At 39.4% G+C, this 24,364-nt stretch overlaps 1 protein-coding gene across 2 annotated transcripts in view; it reads left to right on the top strand.

Annotated features, from left to right (window-relative positions):
• The first annotated feature begins 1,100 nt into the window (after positions 1–1,100).
• BLM (BLM RecQ like helicase) overlaps positions 1,101–24,364 on the top strand; it is a 92,528-nt gene continuing 69,264 nt past the window's right edge. For both annotated transcript variants that reach the window (XM_005887156.3, XM_070358321.1), the window contains exon 1: positions 1,101–1,250. The gene's annotated coding sequence lies outside the window, so the exon portion shown is untranslated. The remainder of the gene's footprint in view (positions 1,251–24,364) is intronic.

Genomic DNA, 24,364 nt, shown 5'->3' with positions numbered 1-24,364 from the left:
GTCAAACTTTATTGAATTCTGAGAGAGGATCCTACTTGTGGTACCCTTTGAATTTAAAAGTTAACGCTTTATTCTTTTGGTAAATTATTCACTCTTTGTTCTTTATCCCTATCCTGCTTCCTGTTTGATCATTTTGCTATTAAAAGTCTGCTTAGCTGACTCTGCTTTTGCTTTTTTTTCCTAGAGTAATTCAACAGCGATGTGTTCTGATTGTCCCATTAGGCTTTGTTTCTGAACATTTGAAAAACAGATTTAGATAGCTAATGGGAAGCTGCTGTATCGCATAGTGAGCTCAACTCTGTTCTCTGTGATGACCTAGAGGGGTGCAGTGGGGGTGGTGATGAAGGAGGGAGATTCAAGAGAGAGGGGATATATGTATACATCCAGCTGATTCACTTCTGTTGTACAGCAGAAACACAACATTGTAAAGCAATTATACTCTAATTTTAGAAAATGGAAAAAAACCTAGCAGATTTCAATCACAAAATAGGACTGAAACAGATTTTTCAGTTTTTTTTTTAAAGGACAAATAAATTCATTTCTTTAGGGAGTAAAGAAAATCTGGCATCAGAAGGCCCACAGTTTCCTGATGAAAAAAATCACTTGGAACCTCAGCATGGGTTTTCACTCAGCTACTGCACATATCCCTGCATGCATCTGAGTTTGACACCCTTTTCTCCATCAATAACAATTTCCAGTTGCTCACTTAGAACATACTGTGTGGGGTAGAGGCCAGCGTTACCAAGCAGGTGGAGAGGACAGGAGTCAAAGTCTCAGAGACAGAACCAAAAAGACCGGGGCGCAGAGCCTTGGCGGGGCCTATGGGAACTCAAAAATCTCAGGCTCCCCTTAAACGCGGGGGTTTTCAATTCAGCCACAGTCGTGTTCCAGGAGCCTTTCTCACTGACAGCCTTTTGCAACACACTTTTTAACTCACTAAAAACAAAGGACTCTGCCAAGGCCGGAAGCCCGGGGGATAAACTGTAGTCACCTGACCTCGAATTCCGGGCTTTGATTGGGCTTTGCGAATACGTGCCCCTCTCGGCCCTGTACGCGTATCCTGCCCCAGCAGCCCACGGGGCGGGGGACAGGTGCCACCGAGGGACAGTATTGGTCGGCTTCTTCGGGACGCAGCCAATCGGAATCTGTCGGCTTCCGGCGCGAAATGAGCTGGCGCGCGGCCCCGGGGCTGTGGCAGCGACGCGGGTAGTTTAGATCCTGGTTCCACCCGCTTCCAGACTGTAGGAGAGGTGAGTTCCCGCACACGCCGACTTACGGGTTGTCCGCCTGGCCCAGCTCCGTTCCTGGCCATCCGGCCCAGGGATGGAGAGGGAGGCCTCTCCGGTTCCTTCCGTTGTCTCCCTCGGTTCGGCTAGGCCGGAGTCCGGAGTCCTCCAGTCCCGCGAGCGGCATGAGAGAAGATCCTCAGATGCGGAAACAGAGGCCCGGGGGCGGGGGCTAACTTTACCAGGCTGTCCCAGGGCGTCGGGGGCAGAGCCGGCCTGGCACCCACTATGTTCTTGTTCGTGTGCTCCAGTGCCTGCCCTGATGCCTGGCACAGAACAGTCAACTGTCTAGATTCCTGGCACTACCCCGTTTCTCTACCGAGGGAAAACCAAAACACTGTACGTTTCTAAATGGCCTTCCACAATCATGAGCCAGGCAGTGGTGTTTTGAGTGCTGTGTACCACGTGCCCGGCACCCCTTTATCTTAACTGTAGCTTACCTCCAGCAAAGGGAAATGGTTAAGGGCACAGACTGTATCAGATTTCCTGAGTTCAGATGCCGGCCTCTGCACATACTAGGTCTGTGACTCTCCAACTCATAAAGTACCTCAGTTTCCTTCTTATATGAAGGAGATGACCTATTTTACGTCTTGGAGTTTTTGTTAGTATTGAACCGACTTAATGCTGTATATGCCAGTAAATGCTTCATAGAGTACTTACTACTTAGTAAGGATTCTTTTATCACCACCCAGAGAACTAGGTAGGATTGTTCTCACTTTAGCCATTGAGACTAGAGCACAAACACGTGTCTTTGTGAAAGGGCATTTGTAAATGCTAGAGATAGGATTTTAATTAAGAACTGCCAGACCCCAAAACACCTTGTACAACCGGGGGATTCTTCATGTACCCCTTACTTGCCCTTACTTGCAACTTTGGATGTCTAGTGGCCTGAAATGGTACCTGACAGCTTGGGCTTCCCTCGTGGTAAAGAATCTTCCTGCCAATGCAGGAGATGTGGATTTGATCCCAAGATTGGGAAGATCCCCTGGAAGGAAATGGCAACCCACTCCAGTATTCTTGCTTGGGAAATCCCATGGATGGAGGGGCTTAGCTTGGCGGGCTACAGTCCATGGGTTTGCAAAAGTCAGCCACAAGTTATGGAGAAAAACAACAGCCAGCTCCTGGTGCCACCAACATGGATAAATAGCACTCCTGTGCCCCTGTCAAGAGTAAGGAGCAATTTATGTAAGTGATTCACTTTATTGTACAGCAGAAACTAACTCAACATTGTAAAGCAATTAGACTTCAATTAAAAAAAAAAGGTTAAGGGACATAGTGAGAAAGCCGAAATTGGAGAAGGGAGAGGCAGAGTATTCTGTGTGAAATAATAAGTAGAATTAAATTGAAACAACATTTAGTTAGCCAGGCTGCTAACTGTCAAAAAGTAACTTATAGTCTAGTAGGAGGAAAGGAAATTTCTGGATCTTGAATCATTTTCAGCATCAGTCCCCATGATAACCACCTTATGCATAATATTTCTCATCCTCCCAGCAACCGGAAGCTATTGCCTTCATTTTACTGATGAGGAAACCCAGGATTTAAAAATTGGAAAAAGACTGTAGTGTTAGATGTGCAGTAAAAGAATAATGTGCAGGGAAATTATACACATCCACTTTAGGATAGTCACAGTCTCTGGAGAGGAAGATAGGGGAAGTGAATAGGATTTTAAATATATCTGAAACGTTTTATGCCTTTAAAAGAGAAATAGGATAGAGTTTGGACTTTCTTGGTGGCTCTGTGGTAAAGAATTCGCCTGCCAATACAGGAAATGCAGGTTTGATCCCTGATTCTGGAATATTCCCCTGGAGATACCTACTCCAGTATTGCCTGGGAAATCTCATGGACAGAGGAGCTTGGCGGGCTACAGTCCATGGCTTCTAAACAACAACAGGACAGAACTTAGAAATTCTTAAATTTGGTTGGTGGGTACATGGGAATTGTTCTATTTTCTGTACTTTTCTGTATGTTTGAAATATTTTTTAAAAGTTTTTAAAGGAAATATATAGTACAAAATTAAATATAAACACTATATTAAATATAGTAGTACTAGTTGGAGAAGGAAATGGCAACCCATTCCAATACTCTTGCCTGGAAAATCCCACGGATGGAGGAGCCTGGTAGGCTACAGTCCATGGGGTCGCAAAGAGTTGGACACGACTGAGCGACTTCACTTTCACTTTCCTGCAAGGAAAGTGCAGAGTCTTAACCACTGGACCAGCAGGGAATAGACCTGTTTGTCTTTCTCTCCAAGCAATAATTTATTATTTTTCTTGCATATGTTAGTAATGCCCTAATTTACTTCTAAGGTTAGGAGAGAGACCTTTGATGTAGATAGTAGGTATTTTGGAGAAGGCAATGGCAACCCACTCCAGTATTCTTGCCTGGAGAATCCCAGGACGGCGGAGCCTGGTGGGCTGCCGTCTGTGGGGTCCCACAGAGTCGAACACGACTGAAGCGACTTAGTAGTAGCACTAGTTAACTATATATTTTAACATGTAACATTTTCCTTTGAAGTATAGTTGATTTACAGTATTGTATTTGTGTCAGGTATACAGCACAGCAATTCGGTATTTTTGCAGATTATACTCCATTAAGTGTTATTGCAGGATAATGGTCGGAGTCCACTGATATCGCTACAAATGGTGGAATTTCATGTTTTTTATGGCTGAGTATTATTTATTTGTGTGTGTGTGTACACACCACATCTTTTTTATTTATTCATCTGCTGATGCATTACTTTGATGTTTTGGCTGCTGTAAATAGTGCTGCTATGAACATTGGGATGAATGTATCTTTTTGAATTAGTATTTTCATTTTTCTTAAATATATGCCCAGAAGTGGAATTGCTGGATCATATGGTAGTTCAGTTTTTGAGGACCCTCCATATTGCTTTGCTTGCTGGCTGCACCATTCCCATCAATAGTATACAAGGGTTCTCTTTTCTCCACTTTCTCTCCTATATTTATCGTCTGTAGGCTTTTTGATGACAGCCATTCTGACTGATATCTTGAGTCAGATATCACTAATATTATGAGGTGTTATCTCATTGTTTTGACCTGCATTTTCTCTCATAATTAGCAGTTTTGAGCATCTTTTCATGTACTTGTTAGCCATCTATATGTCTTTGAAAAATGTCTGTTTAAGTCTTCTGCCCATTTTTTGATTGGCTTTTTGTTTACTCAGCACACTTGTTGAGGAGACTCTTCTCTGTTGTATATTGTTGCCTTCTTTATTATTAATTAATTGATCACAGGTGTGTGGGTTTATGTCTGCGCCCTCTATCCTGATGCACTGATCTATGTGTCTGTGCTTATGCCAGTACTGTGCTGTTTTGATTTCTGTGGCTTTGTAGTATAGTCAGAAGTCTCAGAGAGCAATACCTCCAGCTTTGTTCTTTTTTCTCACAATTGCTTTGGCAGTTTGGGGTCTTTTATGATTCTGTATGAATTTTAGAATTATTTGTTCTAATTCTGTGAAAAATTTCATGGGATTGCATTACAGCTGTATGTTACTTGGGTTGTATTTTGTATTTATTCTGTTTAAGGGAAGAAAGGATAGAAAAAGAGGTCCATGGGTAACTGCAGAGTATTTTGGGGAGCAAAATGGGAAGCCATTGTGGGTCTCCATTGCTTGTAGCTCAATACATGAGGCCTTTGAACAGTCTGCTCTAACCCTTGCTAGTCCACACCAGGCTTTGCACAAATAGTGCATTGACTACTCTTCACAACTTCCACCCTGTTTGAAAGGTTCCAGTTGTCCTTCAAGACCCAATTCAGTATTCTTTGGAAAGCTGCTCTATGATTTTCCTGAATTTTACCTTCATCTGGGAAGTCATAAGACTTGTAAGAAAAGACTTTACAAGGACTTTGTAGGACTTACCCCATTCCATTATAATTATTTATTGGCATGGCTATTTCCTACTCATCTAGAAGCTCATTGAGGGTAATAATTATGTCTTGCCTATCTCTGTCCTCTAGTGCTTCCTACAATCTCTGGCACAGAGTGAAAATACAAGTTAAAAGCAGCTAGTGGAAGTTCTTGGCATTATGACATAGGGACTTTGTTCTTAAAGAATAGCAAGGAACTATTGAGTTTACTTTATCTAAAAAGTCCTATATCTTAATGAACCACGTTCTCAATATCAAGAAAAAAATTTTGCAGTCATAATCCATCTTTCACTCACCAGCTGTTTTTATTTTCTCATGAAATTTAAATTTTAAAATTTCTAAATAACCTTTGTGTATTCATAATTTACTGTTTTTTTCCCCAGTTTTAAGTTATTCCACGTAGCTTCTCAGTCTTTGTGGTTGTCATTTATCTTGTAAATTATCACAGTATTCCATTCTCCTTGTTTTAATAGGTGTGAAATGTCTCATGGTATTAATTATTAGAAAAGTTGAACATTTTTCCATAAGATTATTTTGTATGTGTATATTCTGGTTAACTGTGTATTTATACTCCCTGATCATTTGTTCTTTGGAGCTTTATGTGTTTTTAATATTAATGCTTTATTTGTTATTTGTTGCTGTTTTTGCAAAAAAAATTTGCGTGTGAAAGTAGATACATTTTTTAAGTACATTGTGTGTGTATATATACAATAAAGAATATAGAGTTTAACTTTATATTAAAATTATGTAAATGTAAAGAATAATTATAAAACTGTAATTACATGTAACTGTCACCCAGATGAAGAAATATAACATTATCAGTACCCCCAGTACCCCCTGTCTGCACGTGTAAGTAATGCAGTTAATTCAGTTTTGCCTGGTTTTGAACTCAGTAAATGGCTTGATGGTTTGTTTCTACTTTGTCTTTCTTCTTCGATTCAATGTTACGTTTGTGAGACTCTTCCATATTGTAGATACAAGTTTTCCTTTTCTTCTTTAATTTTTTGGCCATGCCCTGTGGCATGGGGGATAATAGTTCCCCCAGGGATAACTAATAGGAACCCTTTAGCCCCAAAACGTCAGCTTCTCAGAATAAAAGCAAGTGTTAGTGCCCCACGTAGGCAGAAGGACCTTATTAGCTTAAGGGATCGCACCTGTGCCCTCTGCAGTGAAAACATTGAGTCTTTACCATTGGCCCACCAGGGAAGGCGCAGATATAGGTTTTCTAATTTTTTAAATAATTTAATGATTTAGAATAAAAGCTTATTTTGTTGCCATAGAATATCCTGTTGTCTGATTGTGCCTCAGTTTATCCACCCTGCTTTTGATGGCGTTTGGGCTGGTTTCAGATTTTGGCTATTAATGTTGCCCCGAATGATCTTGTATATACTCCTGCTGCACACGTTCTTTAGTTTGTATATAACTAGGAGTAGAAGCACTGGGTCTAAGGGTATGTTTAGGTTTTACTTTTTGATCTGAAGCCAGATGGTCTTCAAAAGTGGTTGCACTCCTACGTGTATTAGACTTTTCATTACCCCACATCCTTTCTAATATTTGATACTGTGATTTTGTTTTTTGCCTGTCAAGTACGTGTATGTGTTTTCTTATGGTTTTAGTTCCTGGATTACTAATGAAGTTGAGCACCTTGTATTTATGGACTGTTTCCTCTTTTTTAAAGTGACTCTTCAAGTATTCTGTCTTTTCTGTGCAGTTGTCTTTTTCTTGTTTTGTAGGAGATATTTTTACATTCCACATAGTTTTTATTTGTTATACATATTGCTGATATCTTCTCGTCTGTGGCTCTTAAAAGTGGATTTAATATAATTTTAGTCAATTATTTTTAAACATTTTTATTATGAAAATTTTTTGACTTTTTATTTTACATTGGAGTATAGTTGATTAACAGTGTTGTGATAGTTTTAGTTGTTCAGTGAAGTGATTTAGTTATACACACATGTATCTATTCTTTCTCAAATTCTTTCCCCATTTAGGTTGTTACTTAACATTGAGCAGAGTTCCCTGTGTTATACAGTTTGTCCTTGATGGTTATGCATTTTAAATACAGCAATATGTACAATCCCAAACTCTTAAGTTCCTCTCCTCCACCCTACTGTGAAATAATATACATTATATTTCATGGGGAAAAGTGTAGAAAACATCCATATAAACTGTGTTGTTGTTTAGTTGCTAAGTCATGTCCAGCTCTTTTTTGTGACCCCATGGACTGTAGCCCACCAGGCACTATCTATGGGATTTCCCAGGCAAAAATACTGGAGTAGGTTGCCATTTCCTTCTCTAGGGGATCTTAACAACCCAGGGATCGAACTCGCATCTCCTGCCATTAGCAGGCGTATTCTTTACTGCTGAGCCACCAAGGAAGCCCATAAGCTTTGTGGGAGTAGTTAACATAGTAGGCCTGAGAATTATCCTTAGACCTGCACGCAAGATTGGCCCTTGACTGGTGTCTAGGAACTCTTGGAACCTTTTGGAACCTCTCTTAAGCTAATAAGGTCCTTTTGCCTACGGGGGGCACTAACACTTGCTTTCATTCTGAGAAGCTGACATTTTGGGGTTAAAGGGTTCTCATGTGACCAGCCCTAGATAAAGACCCTAACCATTGCATCTCTGGTGAGTTCCCTAGGGAAGAACCATTGTGCACATGTAGCTACGCTTTCCTTGAGAGAGAGCATGCTGTCTAGTAGGGAGAGAGTATGTAAAGCCAGCATGGATTCCTAGAGACTGGCGTGTCTTTTCCCCTTGCTGATCTAATGGTGTGTCTTTACCGCCTGTTGTAATGAAAATTAGCTGTGTATTGGGACTGTATGCCTGGGGGTCCTTCATCACTGAACATGAGGGAGTGGTCTCTGGGGACTCCACCAACAGCATGTTAATGACATGTATCAAAGCAAACACCCCTGTACCCATGTCCCAGGTTAGAACATTGCTAGCACCTTCAAAAGCCTCCTCTCTGCCCCAGTCTCATCCTCATCCCCAAAGAGAACAATTATCCTAATTTGTGTGCTGATCAGGACCTTGCTTGCTTGCTTGTGCTTGTTTCAGTCATGTCCAGCTCTTTGCAACCCCCTCTACTGTATCCCACCGGCTCCTCTGTCCATGGGATTTCCCAGGCAAGAATACTGGAGTGAGTTGCCGTTTCCTCCTCCCGGGGATCTTCCCAACACAGGCATCTAACCTGAGTCTCCTGCATCGCAGGTGGACTCTTGACCACTGTGCCACCTGGGAAGCCCAATCAGGATCTTATTTTTCTTTATTTTCAGATGTCAGGTCCTGAAAGTGCAAGTCGCTCAGTCATGTCTGACTCTGCAACCCTATGGACTGTAGCCTGCCAGGCTCCTCTGTCCATGGAATTCTCCAGGCCAGAATACTGGAGTGGGTTGGCATTCCCTTCTCCAGGACATCTTCCCAACCCAGGGATCAAACCCAGGTCTCACATATCACAGACAGATTCTTTACGGTTTGAGCCACCAAGCAAGTTATTTTAAACTAGTTGGCACACAGAAGATTCTTAATTAAAATGACAGTTCAGTTTTTCTTATCTTTATCTTTTTTGTTAGTGCTTTTTATATCTTGTTTGATAAATCTCTTGGTGATTATACAATTATTCTGTATTCTTTTCCAGAAACTTTATTGTTTTGCCCTTTACATTTAGAGCTGCAGTTCATTTGAAAATGATTTATGTGTGTGGAGTGAAGTAGTGTTTAAATTTCATTTCTTATGTAGATATCCAGTGCCCCAGCCCCATTTACTGAAAGACTCCTTCCCTAGCGTTCTGCAGCGCCACTTTTGTCATCAATTAAGTGTCTGTATATTGCCTTGCTTGTGGATTCTTTAGTCTCTTTAGACCAAAGAGAAACTGATCTATTTGCCTATCCTTGCATCAGTATCTCACTGTTGTTAAAGTAGGTTTTTAGTAAGTCCTCATATGTCTGCTGACGCTAGTCTTCTGACCCTGTAGGTCTTCAAGAGTGTCTTGGCTATTTTTGGAATTTTGTATCACCATATAAACTATACATTCATCTATTAAATTCCTTCAAGGGAAAAAAATAGAATTTTGATTAGAGTTGCATGAAGTTATACATCAGTTTGGGGAGAATGGGCATCTTGATAGTGTTGTTGTCTTCCAGTCATGACTATGATTCAAATATTTGTTTACTCCTTGTGGGCTTTCTGGGTAGCTCAAACGGTAAAGAATCTGCCTGCAATGCAGGAGACCTGGGTATGACCCCTGGGTTGGAAAGAGTCCCTGGTGAAGGGCACGGCAACTCACTCCAGTATTCTTGCCTGGAGAATTCCATGGGGTCTCAAAGAGTCCTTTGATTACTCCTTAATTTCTCTTAATAATTGTTTATAATTTTCTGAACAGAATCATAGACATAGTTTGGTAGATTTATTTTTTGGACTTTAAAATTTTTATGCCATTGTAAATGGTAAGCTTTCTGAAATTTTCTGTTTATTGGTGATATATAAAAATAGAATTAATTTTTGTATACTCACAGTCTGCCTAAACTCACTGCATTTGTTTTCTGCTGTAACAAGTAACCACAAATTCAGTGGCTTGAAACAACACAGATTTATTATCTTACAGTCTGTAGTCCCAAAGTTGAATGGGTCTCGTTGGGCTAAAATCAAGGTATTGGTGTTCCCTGTGTTCCTTTCTGGAACCTCTACGGAAGAATCTGTTTCCTTGCCCTTTGCATCTTCTTGAGGCTTTCCCCCTCCATTAATCTGAAGATCTCCTAGTCCTTCTATATACACAGTGTGTCATTTGTGAATGTTAATGTTCTTGCTTCTTTCCAGTCCTCCTGTGCTGTTTGTTTACTGTTCTTGCTGTGCTGCTTTGGCTTAAACTTCCGGTGCACATCGTATGGAAGCAGTGAGAGTGGGCATCGCTGTAGTGTTCCTGATCTAAAAGGAAAAGCTTTCTAAATTTCATCCCACTGGATGGAGGCTTGTTTATTTTGTAATTGTATATCCCCTCTAGGGTTAGGGAAGTTCCCTTTTATTCCTTCTTTGATAAGAGTTTTCATAAAGAATGGATCTCATTGTGAATGGATATTTATTTGATTTTACCATATGCTTATTCTGCAGCTCTTGAGAAAAATCATAAGATTCTTCTGCTTTAATAATTTGATTTATTAATGTTGCCAACCATGCATTCCTGAAACAGTGCCACTTATTATAATATATTTTATACATGACTGGATTTGGTTTGCTAACATATTGTTTGGGATTTTTTGTGGCTACATTCATGCATGAGAATTGACTTGTAATTTTTCTTGTTAACTGCCCTTGCAGAATTCTGTACCAAAATTATGCTAGTTTCATAGAGTTGGGAGGTTCAGTCTTTCTGTACTTTTGAATCATTCTAAAATTTGGAATTTTAAATAAAGTATTTTATAATTAGAATATTTTATTGTCATAAATGCTCAGAAGAATTCACCAGCTCTTGGGTGATGATAGTACCTTTATGGGTAGATTTTTAACCACAGATATTTCTTTAATTGTAAGGCTGTAGGCTTTCTGTCTTTTTGAATGAGTTTTGATAACTATGTTTGTAAAGAAATTTGTCCCTTTCATCTAAATTTTAAATTTCACTGGCTCAAAGTTGTTCATAACAACCTATTATATTTTAATGTCTATATTATATGTGATTGAGTTTCTTCTTTTAGTCCTGATAGTGAGTTATGCATGCCTTTTCTCTTGTTTTTGATAAGTCTTTTCACAGAACAAACCTTGTTTACTGACTCTATTATTTGTTCATTATTTTGGCTCTTTATAATTTTCTTCTTTCTATGTTCATTGGACTTATTTTGTTTTTCATTTGTGAAAATGAAAAACATATGAGATAGAATAGTTAAGGCTGTGCATTTCCCTGTAAGTGCATCTTTAGTTGCAGAGCACAAGTTTTTATATGTAAACTTTCATTATTGTTCAGTTCAAAAATATATATTAATGCCCATTCTGTTATCTTATTTGATGCATGCTTTTTTAATAAGTGTATTCCTTTATTTCCAAACATAAGGATTTCCTGGATCTCTTTCCTCCTTTCTCTATCTCTTTTTTTTACTTTGAAAAATTAAAGTAATTTTTATGGGAAAATTGTAGGATTAGTCCAGTAATAATGTATCTACTCAAGTGTGCATTTTATATTCATAAAAATAGTTCATGTTATCAACCTAAAAAATAAAATAGTTATTTTACTGGCAAAATGAACTTATTCAGGAATGGCAGAGGAATTGCAATTTAGGACATGCAAACTATAGCAAACCACAGGTAAGCCCAGAAAACATAGGAGAACAACCTTACTTTATATGGAGAAAGAAGTTGGAAAGGGATACTCTGAACCCAAGACCATTGAGGAAAGCAAGAGTTCAGAGTGGCTGAGTTGCAGATCTCATCGACTGCGCTGTTGCTTAACAAGGAGAAAATCAGGTGATAAAGTAAGCTTCCTGCCCAGGAACGTAAAGCAAGCTATGAAAGAAGATACATGTGAGGAGAGCACCCCCTTCAAGACTTTGCAACTGTTTTCAGTGAAATTTCTCCCTTTTTTAATTTTTGCAATATGTTTGGTCACAAAGAAAACATTAGTATTTCCCCAAAAGTACAAATATTTTGAACTGTTCTTGTCATTGTACAACAAAACTAGAAATTTAGAATTTTTTTTTTTTTAAAGGCAAAGACTCTTCATCTAGAAAATTAAAAACTTTCTATTAACATACTGTCAGACAGAAGGGAAATACAGATAGAAATAAAGGATTCTTGAAAATTAATGAAATGAAAACAACAAATCAGATTCTGTAAGACACATAATGAAGTGATGAAGGGGGGAATTTATAGCTTTAAAGCCATTATAAATGAAGGAAAGAAAATAGATGAACTAAATTGCAAGCTTGGAAAGTTAGAAAAAGGACAACAAAGTAAACCAAATGAAAGCACAAGAGGCAAAAATATAATAAAGACAGAGAAATTACTGAGATAGAGAACTGAAAAACATGATTAATCAATCAAAATCTTGTATCTTGAAAAATTTAGCAAACTAGCAAACTACTGCCTAACTTAAGAAAATAGGCGGGGGTATTGGGCTTCCCTCGTGGTCCAGTGGTTAAGAATCTGCCCGCCAATGCAGGAGACACGGATTTGAGCCCTAGTCTGGGAAGATCCCACATGCCACAGAGCAACTAATCAGTGCACCACAACTACTGAGCCCAAGCCCTGGAACTACTACTACATGCCTGGAGCCCGTGCTTCACAACAAGAGAAGCCACTGCAATGAGAAGCCCACGCACCGCAAGGAAGACAGCCTCTGTTCACCCCACCTAGAAAAAGCCCACCTGCTGCAACAGAGACCCAGTGCAGCCAAAATAAATCAAGTTTTAAAAATTAAAGAAAATAGGGGGAAATCGCAAATACAAAATGACAAATGGGGAAAAACTCACTGATAGAAAAGAAACTCTGGGAGTTGGTGATGGACAGGGAGGCCTGGCATGCTGCAATTCATGGGGTCACAGAGTCGGACATGACTGAGCGACTGAACTGATGAGATTAATTTGCATACCTCTAAACATATTTGAATATTTATATGAAATGGGTTCAGTTCAGATCAGTTGCTTTGTCGTTTCCAACTCTTTGCAACCCCATGGACTGCAGCACACCAGGCCTCCCTGTCCATCACCAACTCCCGGAGTTTACTCAGACTCATGTCCATTGAGTCAGTGATGCCATCCAACCATCTCATTCTCTGTCATCCACTTCTTCTCCCGCCTTCAATATTTCCCAGCATCAAGGTCTTTTCAGATGAGTCAGCTCTTCACATCAGGTGGCCAAAGTATTGGAGTTTCAACTTCAACATCAGTCCTTCCAATGAACACTCAGGACTCATCTCCTTTAGGATGGACGGGTTGGATCTCCTTGCAGTCCAAGGGACTCTCAAGAGTCTTTTCCGACACCACGGTTCAAAAGCATCAATTTTTCGGTGCTCAGCTTTCTTTATAGTCCAGCTCTCACATCCATACATGACTACTGGAAAAACCATAGCTTTGACTAGATGGACCTTTGTGGCAAAGTAATGTCTATGCTTTTTAATATGCTGTCTAGGTTGGTCATAACTATTTTTCCAAGCAGTAAGCGTCTTTTAATTTCATAGCTGCAGTCACCATCTGAAATGGGTAGAGAAATAGAATTTGATAAAATGGATCCTCATAAAGATTACAAGTTAAATAGCTCAATTTCCATAGGATAAACAGTTTTGAAAGAACCATTTCATTGAAAACAAAAAGCATTAGCTGCAAATGGTTTCATAGGGAAAATTCTACTAAACTTCAAAAGTCTAGGTGACCACAATGCTAATAAATTGTTTCAGACCAATGAAGGGAAACTTCAAAAACATCTTATTGGGTGCTTCATATTACTGTTATTGATTTAGTCATCTGTCTCTTGTGCTCGTGCTCAGTTGTGTCCGACACTTTGCAACCCTGTGGACTGTAGGCTGCCAGGCTTCTCTGTCCATGGGATTTCCCAGGACAGAATACTGCCATTTCCTCCTCCAGGGGATCTTCCCAACCCAGGGATCAAACCCTCGTCTCCTGCATTGCAGGCAGATTCTTTTATCACTGAGCCACCAGGGAAGCCCCAAGTGTTATCAAACAGCTAGAGTGAAGTAAAATTCAGTCTTCTAGAGATGCTCCTTGAGTTTGCCTTTTTTGAAGCTGTTTTGTTGACCTATAATAAACTGCACACATTTGAGTTATGATTTGATCAGCTTTGATACATATATCATCACCACAATCGGGTTAGCGAACATACCCATCTCTCCCAAAAGTCTCTGCGTGCCCTGGTGTCATGCCTCACTCCTGCTCCCTTTCCCCCAGTTCAGAATCTATATATATATAATCCATATATGAAACAATTAGAGCATCAACATAAATAATGACAGGATAGATTACAACCCACTGAATAAATGAAGAATCTTTACTGATAGAAAACAAATAGGGGAGACAGGAAAGTTCTTGATAGTGGAATGCCAACTACTAAATGGTAATGCCAGCTGCTAAAGAATGGGATTAGAAAAGGCTTCATTATATAACCATATTATTCAGGTATGAATCATCAATGGATATGAAAACAGTTTTTTTTTTCCTAGTTATCTTTTTATTGCTGATTTCGGGCTTAATTACAATTGGTTGGAAGCATGTCATTATTATTCAGTCCTTTGAAATTTGTTGAGACTTGCCTTGTGACCCAGTACAGGGTTGGTTTTTATAAATGTCTGTTCTTGAAAAGTGTACATGGTGTAGTTGTCAAGTTTGTGTTATTCAAATTTCTGGATTGTTACTGATTGTTTAGTTACTTGTTCTGTCATTTACAGAGCGCTAATTTTAAATCTATAATTACAGGCTTTTTTCTGTTTCTTGTCATTCTATCAGTTTTGCTGCATGTATTTTTGCAGTTATTTTATGAGCCATACCAATTTAAAGTAGTGAATCTTCCCGGTGAATTGAATTCTTTATCATTATATTCTTTATCTCTACTGAAGCTTTATGTCTTAAAATTTATTTTCTTTGATATGAATATAGCCATCAGCTTTTTTTGGTCAGTTTTTGTATATTTTTTCCATCTTCTTTCAACCTTCCTATACACCTAATTTTTTACATGTGACTCTAATAATCTGCAAATATTAGATACCATTTATTCAGATTGTAATCTTTTAATCAAGACAGTCTGTTTACATTTATTATAATTTATAAATTTTTGGATTTAAATCTACTACCTTATTTTTTCCTTTGTATTATTTTTTTCCTCTTTTATGTAGCTTTCTTACAGGTGAAAGTTTTTTTGTTTGTTTGTTTTTAATCATTTTTCCCTTCTAGATTTTAAGTTACATACTCTGCTTTTGTTCTTTGGTAGTTACCCTAGAAAGTACAAATGCATATTTATGCTCTCAAAGTTTTAAGCTTATCAACACTAATTACACTCCTCACAGACAAGACAAGGGCCTTGGAACACATTCACTGTCTTTGCCTCCCTCATTTATGGGTCATCTATTGTTGGGTGTTTTACCTATTTTTTTAACCCCACTGGACACTGTTATTTTGTACAGTCAAGGTTTGCATAGATTTAACTGAATGTCCGCCACTTTCTTTGTCCTTCAGTCTAGCTGTCATCCATCCAGGCTCACTTTTCTGCTACATGAAAGTACATCCTTCAGAATTGCATCTAATGAGAGTCTACTGGTGGTAAACTCTTGGTTTTTGATTATCTGAAAATATCTTTATTTTGCCTTGATTATTTTTTAAAGATTTTTTTTTTCATGTGGACCTTTTTTTTTTAAGTCTGTATTGAATTTGTTACGATATTGTTTCTGTTGTCTATGTTCTAGTGTTTTGACCACCAGGCACATGGGATCTCAGCTTCCTGACGGGGGAGCAAACCCGTACCCCCTACATTGGAAAGCGAAGTTTTAACCACTGGACCACCAGGGAAGTCCCCTGTCTTGACTTTTAAATAACAACTTTGTTAGCTGTAACTCACATACCATAAAATTCACCCATTTTAAGTATAGAATTCAGAGGCTTTTAGTATATTCACCGGTGCAGCAGTTGTCACACTGAATCTTAGAACAGCTTTGTCAGCCCAAAGAAAAACACCACACCCCTAGCCATCAAACCACAATCTAACCAGCACCCCTGCCCCAGGCAATCACTAATTACTCTATAGGTTTGCTTATTTTTGACATGTCATATAAATGGGGTCATACCATATGTTGTTCCTTGTGCCTGGCTTCTTTCTCTTAGCTTAGTATTTCAAGGTTCATCATCACTGTAGCATTTATCGGTACTACATTCCTTTGTATGACCAAGTAATATTCCATTATATGGTTACCCACATTTCCTTTATCCATTCATTCATCAGTTGATGGGCATTTGGGTTGTTTCTAGTTTGGGGCTATTATAAATAATGCCCCAATAAGCATTCAGATACAAGTATTTGTTTGAATACCTGTTTTCAGCTTTTTTGAGTGTATATCTAGCAGTGGAGTTGCTGGATCATATGATAACTCAGTGTTTAACTTTTTGAGGAACTGCCAGACTGTTTTCTAAAGTAACTGCACCATTTTACATTCCCGCCAGCAGTGGATAAAGGTTTCACTTCACATCCTCACCAGTACTCTGTTTCTTTAATTATGAAAAGTGAAAGTGAAGTTGCTCAGTTGTGCCCCTCTGTCCATGGGTTTTCCAGGCAAGAGTACTGGAGGGGGTTGCCAAATGGAGTGGGTTCCATTTCCTTCTTTCATGATAGCCAGTTTAAAAAATAACAGCCTTATTGTGATGTAATATACAATTCAGTCTCAATTTTTGAACGCTGTTTTTGCTGGGAAAAGAGTCCTAGCTTACTTTCAGCAGATTGAAAGATGTTAATCAATCCACTGTCATTGTCGGAAGTATAGATTTATAATGTTGTGTTCCATTCCACTGTCTTAGGATTTCCAATTTTACTGAAGAGAAATCTATCCAAAAGTCTATCCAAGTATTGTATGATTAGGGGAAGTCCCTGGCAGTCCAGTGGTTAGGACTCTACACTTTCAATGCCAGGGCCCAGGTTCAATCCCTGGTTGCAGAACTAAGATCCCATAAGCTGCTTGGTATAGCCAAAAAAGAAAAGGGGGGAAAAACACCCCACAAATTTTGCAGTTGATATATTTTGGTGTGGATTTATTTTTATCTGTCTTGCTTGGAATATATTTCCTTTCTTGAATCTGAAGATTTGTGTCATTCATTCTGGAAACGTTCCAGCTGTTATGTTTTTAAATATTCTGCCCCAGTTTCTCCTCTTTCTGGAGCTAGATTTATGTTAGACTTTCTTACTCTTTCATGTCTTTTAACTTCTCATATTTTCCATCTGTTTTCTTTATCATTCTGTGTATGCATCTATTAAGTCAGAAACTATGAAGGATCTTAAATTTTACCCTGTTTTTCAGCTCACAAGTTAGCCAGACACATACAGAGGTGCTTAAACATGTACTAATGACACAGACACCTGGGGAGGGATACAGGTGGTTTATTATGGCAATACCTTGCATCCATTCCCTACACCCTAATTCCTACAAGGTGATGTGATAAGAGCTACATGATACCTGTGCATACAGTTGTGTGCATCCCAGGAAAGGAACCCCAAAATTCAGAGACTGTGAGCACTTGAGGGTTTCTGGGATATCTTCCAGAGAGATTACTTTTTACCTTGAGATGTAGGTAAATCTCCCCTGGCTGAGAGAGGAAGGGACCTTGAGGTTTGTTATCCTGAATGTAGGGAAACGTCTCCAGGGAGAGAAAAGAAAGGGCTTTATCTTTGCTACTGTGAGATATCTCTGGGGAGTGTGTGACCCCTAATTCCTCCAGAGGAATACAGCCACCAAGGCCATTTGCTACTTAACATGTCCTTTGCTCAGAAGGCTTGGACCATGCAGGAGTGTGAGAAATCCATGGAGACAGATCCTGGACACTTTCTTCTGGTTTTCCCCCCAGGTTACTAATTTCCTCTTCTTCAGCTTTGTGTTGTCTGCTGAAACAGTGTACTGGTTCAAAATTGGGAAAGGAATACATCAAGGCTGTATATTGTCACCCTGCTTACCTAACTTACATACAGAGTACATCATGCAAAGTGCTGGCTGGATGACTCACAAGCTGGAATCAAGATTGCTGGGAGAAATATCAATAACTTTAGATATGTAGATGATACCACTTTAATGACAGAAAGCAAAGAGGAACTAAAGAGCCTCTTAATGAGGGTGAAAAGGAGAGTGAAAAAGCTGGCTTGAAACTCAGCATTCAGAAAACTAAGATCACGGCATCCGGTCCCATCAGTTCATGATGAATAGAAGGGGGAAAAGTGGAAGCAGTGATAAATTATATTTTCTTGGGCTCCAAAATCATTGTGGACGGTGATTACAGCCACAAATTTAAGCTGCTTGCTCCTTGGAAGGAAAGCTATGACAAACCTACTGTATAGTCTGGTTTTTCTGGTAGTCATGTACAGATGTGAGAGCTGTACCATGAAGAAGAAGGCTGATCACTGAAGAATCTATACTTTTGAATTTGGTGCTGGAGAAGATTCTTGAGAGTCCCTTGGACTGCAAGGAGATCAAACCAGTCAATCCTAAAGGATATCAACCCTGAATATTCATTGGAAAGACTGATGCTGAAGCTCTAGTATTTTGGCCACCTGATGCTAAGAGCTGACTCATTGCAGAAGACCCTGATGATGGGAAGGATAGAAAGCAAAAGAAGGGTGTGGCAGAGGATGAAATAGATAGCATCATCCACTGACTCAGTGGACATGAATTTGAGCAAACTCTAGGAGACAGTGGAGGACAGAGGAGCCTGGTATACTGTATAGTCCATGGGGTTGCAGAGTTGGACACGACTGAGCAACTGAACAGTCTACTGTTCTACAAAGTCTATCTGTTGAATTCTGAATTTTGGTTGTTGTAGCTTTCATTCCTAAAAGTTCTGTTGACAAGGTCAATCTAACAGTTGTGTTTACTGCAGATATTTTCAAGCTTGTCTTTTATTTTTGTAAACGAGGTTTAATAGCTTTATACTGCTATGTCTGATACTGTTTATTTCTGTTACAACTAGTTCTCATTCCTGGTGCCTTGTTTCCATTTTGTGCTTGACTATTTTTGTTTGCTACACATTGTCTCGTGGTAACTATTTAAGGCATAAGATAAAGGGCTTGTCCTCCAGATACATTTTTGCATTTGTTTCTGCCAGGTGCCTTGGGGTTAGGATTGCTTTAATCTAAATTCATGACTTGAATTTTTTTTAAAATATGTGATTGATAAAATTGGGTTGAAAAGATTTTCAAAATTTGGGCTTGTGGTTTCAGGGTCTTTCCCACTCAGCACCTCACTGATTGGTAACTTTATTTGTAGATACCTGGGGATAGAGGTGGGGTTTAATTTTAGTTTACCTTTGCCCAAATGATAGAGCCCTTTGGGGTGACAGTTTTATGGGGAAACAGTTCCCACCATGGTTTTGCCTTGACTTTGATTCTCTCCATCTTTTCCCTCCAAGGCTAGCAAAACTGATGTTCAGATTCTCAGAATTAGACAGCTGTCCTCAGGACAAAAATAACTGTCAGTATTCTCCTTACCTCTCTGGGTTCTCACTTTTGACTTGATCATTTTATCTTCTTGTCAGAGATTCACTGTATATAATCATTTCTTCTTTTTTTTAACTTTATAAAAAATTATATTGAAGCATAGTTGAATAACAGTGTTATGTTAGTTTCACCTGTACAGCAGTGATTCAGTTATACGTACATCCACATGCATCCCTTTTCAGATTCTCTTCCCTTTTAGGTTACCACAGAGTATTGAGTTCCCTGTGCTATACAGTAGACCCTTGTTGGTTATCAGTTTTAAATAAAGCTGTGTGTCCATGTCAATCCCGAACTCACAGTCTATTCCCCCCACCCAATACTTAATAATTTCTTGTTTTATCCAGCACTAATCTAGTAGGATCAATTGTCAATAAGCCTTTTCTGTGAGGGGCCAAATAGTAAATGTTTTAGGCTTTGCAGGCTAGACATTCTCTGTTGTTACTTCCCAACCATGCAGTATGTGAATAAACAGGCATTGTTGTGTTTCAGTAAAACTTTATTTAAGAAACACAGGCTGCAGGCAGGTTTTGGCCTGCAGGTCATAGTTTTTTCAACTCCTGATCTAGAATATATTGTGTGTTCATTATGTTAATAACATTTGTTAAATATTGGTTACTTTCCTTATTTTGTTATGTTTCTCTCATTACACACTAAACATATTTTGGTTTTTCTTTTTCAAAGTTGAGTACCATGCTGTTTAAATTAGTTACACTTAATATGATTATAATATTTCTAATGCTAGTTCCCATCCCATTGTTATTTTGTATTCTTGCCTCATGCTTTTGTCAAATGAAGTGTTTTGGTTGAGTTTTGTGAAATATTCTTGTGGTATTTTAATTGGAATTTTATTAAACTCACTAATATAGAACGAAATATCTTTGCTATATTTAAACCTTTCTTTTAAGAATATGAAATATATTTCTTGATCCAAATCTTTCTTTATTCTTCCCAGTAATATTTGGTCATTTTCTTTATATCATGAAGACGTATGTCTTTTGTTAGGTTAATTGGTAGCTTAATGTTTTTCATGCTATTGTTAATTGAACACTTTTTTAAAATTATATGTTCTAGTTATTACTATTACATGAAAATACATTTGACTTTTGTGGATTTATATTTATCTTTTATTTACCCACTTTCCTGAAGTTTTAATTGTCTATTGTTAATGACTGATTTTCTTTGGATTGAGTTAGTAGTATATAATCAAATTGTCTACATGTGATGATATTCTCATCCTTTCTAGTATATTTCTCTTTTTGCATATTTTTGCATTGGCAAGAATGTCCAGCATGAGAGTGAAAATAAGAGAACAGTCTCATTTTTGCCCCTGTTTTTAATGGGTTCACCTCTATTATAAAATATAAGATATTGTATTGGGTCTTGATTTTAAGTACTTCTAATTTCATGTTTTAGTGTACCTATTAGAAATGATTTAACAGACACCATTTAAATATACATTAGTAATACATACTGTGTGAATCCATATATACGAATCAAGAAATTCAAGAACAGGCAAAACTAATCTATGGTGATAGTCAGATAGTGGTTATATATGGTGTGTATCAACTGGGAAAGAGCATGGGAAAGCATACTAATGTGCTAGAAATGTTCTATACCTCTTCTTAAAAGCATTACTACTGAAGGCTGTGGCATAGGAAAATTATGTCCTTGCTGCCGTGCTTCAGAATATAACTGACTAGAGGACGCCACCCTGTGAGGAATAACCAAAGAGCAGTGTAGCTTGAAAGTAGGGAAGGATACATTAAGGTTGAGATGGTAAAGAATCTGCCTGCAGTGCAGGAGACCTGGGTTTGATCCTGGGTTGGGAAGATCCCCTGAAGAAGGAAATGGCAACCCACTCCAGTATTCTTGCCCAGAGAATCCCATGGACAGAGGAACCTGGCGGGGCTGCAGTCCATGGGGCTGCAAAGAGTCCGACACAGCCGAGCAGCGAACACTACTACTGACTGTGTGCTAACTGTGAATCCACGATCTATCACTGCAGTTACAAAATACTTAGTCAAACGTAGGTACTACCAAGATGGTCAAATATACATATCAAATCGTGCCATGGAATAATATTAGAAATCTTTATTATAGACTACTGTGGCTAGTTTTGATCCAAAAATCAATAAAGTGTGAAAATTTTGCAGAGGGATGAGACAGGAACAGTAAAACCTGAGAAGGAATGCTAGGAAAGGTTGTGTAATGATGCCGTGGACCTTTTGTCCTGCTTTGTCTGAAGGCTGAAGGGCTGTGTGCCTCTGTCTCCGCGTCATTGGTGGAGATCAGTAGTGTGGCTTTATTCTGTGAAAAACTTCCATATTGGACTGGGCCTTGGAGAAAACATACTTTGGCAAAAGGCCGGTGCTTTTAAACTGGATGTAAAATGGGGAGGTGCCTTTGGATATGCAGGGAATGATGGTCTTAAAATACTCTCCACTGAGACTCCCTTGGTGGCCTAGTGCTTAAGACTCGACCTTCCCATGTGGGGAGTGTAGGTTCAGTCTCTGGTCAAGGAGCTTAAGATCCCACATGCCTTATAGCCAAAAAATCAAAACATAAAATACAGAAGCAATATTGTAATAAATTCAATAAAGACTTTTTAAATGGTTCACATAAAAAAATCTTTTAAAAATAAAAAAATATATACCTTCTCCACTAAAAAAAAAAAAATCAGGGTGGGGAATTCCCTGGTGGTCCAGTGGTTAAGACTCTGCTTCCACTGAGCGGGGTGAGGATTCAATCCCTGGTTGGGGAATGAAGATCCTATATGTTGTGCAGCATGGCGCACACACACACATACACACACACAAATCAAGGCTCTTTGGAGAGATGCCTGATTCTGAGTCTGGGGCAAAAAACTGCCTCAAGAGAAGTCTGGGGCATCTTTTTATTCCAAAGAGTAAAGAAGCTCTCAAAGCCTAACTTTATGTCAAAAGGACTGAAGAGCCAGTCCTGGTATCTGAGTGATTCCCTGGGCCCAGCAAAGGAACCAAGTTTCCAGAGCCTTGAAGACAAGGGGTAACACCCCAAAACATGGACACATGTTCCACTCTACCTTCATTGGCTGAGCAGCTGCTAAGAGCAAAGGCCGCATCTCCTGATAACCTGGCAAACAAATCCAGTATTGCCTCACAAATTGATTGCTTCTCTGAGGTACTGACTGGTGTATTTAGGGAGAAACATCAAAAACAAGTTGAGGAGCGTCTGTCCTTCTGTGAGACTGGAGAAATTCCACAAAAGAATCTGGGTGTCATGACGGAGGCAATGGTTCAGGCAGAGGAAGCGGCTACTGAGATTACTAGGAAGCTAGAGAAACAGGAGAAGAAACGCTTGAAGAAGGAAAAGAAAAGACTGGCTGCAATTGCCCTGGCATCTTCAGAAAATAGTCATGCCCCAGAGGAGTATGAGGAGACAAGTCAAAGACCCAAAAAGAAGAAAAAACAAAAGCCCCAGGAGGCTTCCTTGGTGGCTCAGATGTTAAACTGCTTGCAGTGCAGGAGACCTGGGTTCGATCCCTGGGTTGGGAAGATCCCCTGGAGAGGGGAACAGCTACCCACTCTAGTGTTCTTGCCTGGAATTCCATGGACAGAGGAGCTGGCAGGCTGCAGTCCATGGAATCACAAAGAATCAAACACTTAGCAACTATTACTAACGCTAACAGGAGGCTCCTCTGGAATATGGAATGGAAGACCTGTCTGTCTCTTTTTCCAAACCCAAGAAAAAAAAATCTTTTTCCAGGGAGGAGCTGGTCAGTAGTGATCTTGAAAAGAGGTGGCACTGGAAATCTTCCCAAGAGGAAGAAATCTTTCCCCAAAAAGAAACCAGTTAGTGACCCCAAGAGTCAGGAAATAAGAGAGTCCCCAAGGAAAAGAGGACAGAGAAGGCAATGGCACCCCACTCCAGTAATTGCCTGGACAATCCCATGGATGGAGGAACCTGGAAAGCTGCAGTCTATGGGGTCGCTGAGGGTAGGATATGACTCAACGTCTTCACTTTCACTTTTCACTTTCATGCATTGGAGAAGGAAATGGCAACCCACTCCATTGTTCTTGCCTGGAGAATCCCAGGGACAGGGGAGCCTGGTGGGCTGCTGTCTGTGGGGTCACACAGAGTCGGACAAAGAGGAAATTGTCCTCCAAGGAGGGGCCTCTCAGCAGTAGACCTGAAGAGGCTACTGCCAGCAGGAGCAGTGGCTCCAAGAAAAGAAAAATCCCAAGGAAATTAGAATGGGCGTCTCCCTCATGGGGCATAATGTGTGGAGGTATTTCCCAGCCCATCCTCTAGAGCCCAATAAAAATCAAAACTAAAGAAGTAAAAAGGACTGAAGAGTCAAACTGGAAACGCTCCCTCTGAAGAGTTTTGAAATAGTTTGAGAATCAATAAGGGTGATAATTCTATTGAATTGAAACATACCTAATGTTTAATCCATGAATTTATAATGATACTGAGAAAAAAAATTGACCAATAGAGGTTACCAGAGAATTAACTCATTATTTTGAAAACTAATAAAGGGAAAAAAATGCAACATTTATCCTGTCTTTCCTATGTGAGCTGCGCTGCTGGGTAAAAAAATAGTAGATCAGAGTACGTTTCTCTTGGTAGAAATAGTCCAGCTAATGAACAAAGAAGGAATGACAGAATTAAAATATGACTATTTTGAGAGGTTGGCTTCTGGAATGGTGAAGTGGGGACCCTGGGATGTGTGTGCAGATGAAACAATATTGGATGAGTTGACAGTTTTTGATAAATGTTGATAATGAGTACATAAGAGTTCATTATACCCTTCTGTCTACTTTCTGGTGTTTGCTGCTGCTAAGTCGCTTCAGTCGTGTCCGACTCTCTGCGACCCCATAGACGGCAGCCTATGAGGCTCCCCCGTCCCTGGGATTCTCCAGGCAAGAACACTGGAGTGGGCTGCCATTTCCTTCTCCAAAGCATGAAAGGGAAAAGTGAAAGTGAAGTCTCTCAGTCGTGTCCGACTCTTTGAGACCCCATGGACTGCAGCCT

This window comes from Bos mutus, chromosome 21 (genome assembly GCF_027580195.1).
Source record: "Bos mutus isolate GX-2022 chromosome 21, NWIPB_WYAK_1.1, whole genome shotgun sequence".
NCBI classification, from domain to species: Eukaryota; Metazoa; Chordata; class Mammalia; order Artiodactyla; family Bovidae; genus Bos; species Bos mutus.
This window is presented reverse-complemented; position numbering and strand designations above follow the sequence as displayed.